Below are 2,885 nucleotides of genomic sequence, written 5' to 3'. Positions count from 1 at the left end.
GACGCTACAAACTGTTCTGGAACAGTGTTGTAAATACAACTTAACCACTGATTTCTAGTCATGTCCTCTTTTGGAAGGCCAAACAAAGTAGTTTTGCTTTCACAACGAAACACACAGCGGGCTAGAGTGAGCGACGGCCGGCGAGCTTGAGAACGGCGCCGCATGCGGATTCGACGAAGGAGCGGCCAGTGGGCTTGCGGCAACCACATGTGACGACCCCGGGCTGGACTCCGCTTCATCCACGGTGAAAGCCGATCCGGCGATCCACAGCGCGAAGTTGATGTATTTCCTCAGCGACCAGCACGGATCAGCTCTAGGCATGACGAAGCGGATATTGTCCTCTTTTGGAAGGCCAAACAAAGTAGTCTCAGTTTCACAACGAAACACACAGCATCTTCATGACATGGCGGCAGCAACAATACTACAGCGAGAATAAAAGTTATGCCTTCTTTCTTTGCGTGAACATTTGGGTGGCGTTATGCAAATCTTCCCACATCGTGACGTAGACATGTGGGGGCATGTTAGAACGAGCCATTTTAGGTAGGCATGGTTGACTCTTAACTTTTATAAAGAATATCTCTTTGGATTTGAGACTTTAGTCTTTGCAACTTTACAGATCTTTTTTAGGCACCAAGAGCTTGTAACACTTCAAAGAGAAAGGAAAAATTGAAATCGCATCATATGACCCCTTTAAATTATGATGCATTGAATGTATTATAGTAGTTTATATGTAGACATGCACGTCATCAACATTCAGTATGCACAATATTTTCCATAATAAGACAAGACTTTAAAAATTACAAAACAGATTGCTACTGACAACAATAGCGGCAAATAAACCAGAGAATAAAACAAAACTGTATAATTTATCCATGCCCCAGTGGACTCTGGGAGTCAGTATAGTATTTGTGGCTGAGAATAAGTAAGGAGTATTCAAAACAAGGAGACTAAGGAAAGAATACTCAAACGTTTTTGGGTACATGAGACTCATTTATTGTGACTTAAGTGAATTAAGAGTAAAATTAGCACATTTTTTAAAGTCAACAAATTAGTTTAGTTTACAGTGTACTACCGTAGTAGATGTCCAAAAACACTGTAATATTTTATTTGTTGCATGGAGAATGTGTACTGTCTACAGTGCTATACAGTTAGATGTTCTGCACTGTTATATGGGTAATCAACAGAATTTCAAAATAAATGAAACAGAGAACAATAGAGATCAAAGTAGCATATTTCTAGCATCTAAATATATGTTGAGACATTATGACAATGGGTTGTCAATAACACACATAAACACACACACACACACACTTCTTACATCACGTACCTCAGCACATTCATTCAGTTTGTATTCCGTTTAAAAAAATTTTTGCTTGCAGTTGTTCAAAAGTAATACTAAGTTGATTAAAAACATTTCAGGTCACACTGACATGCATTACTGATGCCTTTAGAGTTATAGTGTGAGGCGTGCATCACTATGGTGACGGTGACGTATCCTGGTGTTCACTGAACTACGGTTCACTCACACAACAGTGAAGGTTTACCTCATGCATATTAATTGACACTGATGTTGCTTTGTAACTTTGTTGGAGTGTCCAGTCACATAAACTCATTATTATTCATGAGCCTGACCTTCACCATAGTAGGGCTTATCAATTTGTAGCAATTCAGTATTGTGTGTGTGTGTGTGTAAATTTTCCCTCATGACATACATTTATGATGTGTCTATACACAAGGATCTTTGAGGGAAAATGTTGTGTTTGTCAGTTCAGCTGAAGAGTTGAGAGGTACGTGTAGCAGATGGCCTATCCATTCTATTCTAAATTATCTTTCATTATTGATAGGGATCAGAAAGTGACTTTATGTACAAAAGAGCCCTTTGTTACCTCTCTGCATCAATTAGTGTAATGAGTTCCCATCTAAGGTGAGCTTTCATGCAGATTTGTAAACATACATTATGTAGTATGACAATTTACACAAAAGTTCCTCATACATAATTTACAAACGTACTTCACACAAAGCCGATGAGAGGAGCCAAGCATCTGTTGTGATGGATGATAGGTTCTACACAACAGAGCAAACTGCTCCCCTGTACATGACACACCACAGCATGGTAAATGTTTGGCCTAAGAACACACCCATTATACACACATAATAACAAGCAACCCGTTCTCATCAGTCTGCGTATAAATAAGACGACTTTACACTTTCTAATTGCGTGTAATGCATACGCCAAATGCCAATTTTGCGTGCATATGATACGCCAATCCTTCACATTAACTTCAGTGGAGAGCAGATGCGTCCAAATACCACGTGTCATCTTCAGCGACAGTGACGTCACCAGCGAGGCTCAGTTCGTCCAGTTCACCTGATGCGTGTACACCTTCAAACAGGTAAGGGCAACAATATTTTTTTGTAATGAGATCATGTGGTTAACGGTATTATTTTAATTATTTCAGTCTTTCTGCATCAGGTTACATGGGGTCATGTGTTAAAATGGCAGCGCATGCGTTCAAATTATGGAACAGTGGGCTGCTCAGTTAGCACAGCTGCTAGCCTACCATTGTCATTAGCCTAAGCTAACATCTACTGTATATAGACCTGTTGCAGTTTGAAATAAATAAATAAATAAATAAAACCATTTTTAATCATGTTGTGACATGGGTCTTCGGCTTTTAGACATGGCTGATGACAGCAAAATAAATCAACCAACCCGGTATCATGTGATAATCGTGATCATGTAAAAGTCCACACATTTAACATATTTTTACCATAGTAGCCTAACTGTTGCTCGACCATGTCATGTGTAGCCTATGCACAATAACTACAACATATTTACCATACTTCTCCCACCGTAACCGTAGTTTTACTGTGGTATTTGTAGT

General features: G+C 39.3%; 1 long non-coding RNA gene across 1 annotated transcript in view; it reads left to right on the top strand.

The window, feature by feature from the left end:
* The first annotated feature begins 2,177 nt into the window (after positions 1-2,177).
* LOC107550197 (uncharacterized) overlaps positions 2,178-2,885 on the top strand; it is a 2,307-nt gene continuing 1,599 nt past the window's right edge. Inside the window, exon 1 of the long non-coding RNA XR_001604631.1 lies at positions 2,178-2,393. This is a non-coding gene — a long non-coding RNA (uncharacterized lncRNA). The remainder of the gene's footprint in view (positions 2,394-2,885) is intronic.

This window comes from Sinocyclocheilus grahami, unplaced genomic scaffold (genome assembly GCF_001515645.1).
Source record: "Sinocyclocheilus grahami isolate Dianchi unplaced genomic scaffold, SAMN03320097.WGS_v1.1 scaffold391.1, whole genome shotgun sequence".
Classification (NCBI taxonomy): domain Eukaryota; kingdom Metazoa; phylum Chordata; class Actinopteri; order Cypriniformes; family Cyprinidae; genus Sinocyclocheilus; species Sinocyclocheilus grahami.
Note: the sequence above shows the minus strand (reverse complement) of the source record. Positions and strands in the feature narration are given on the sequence as shown.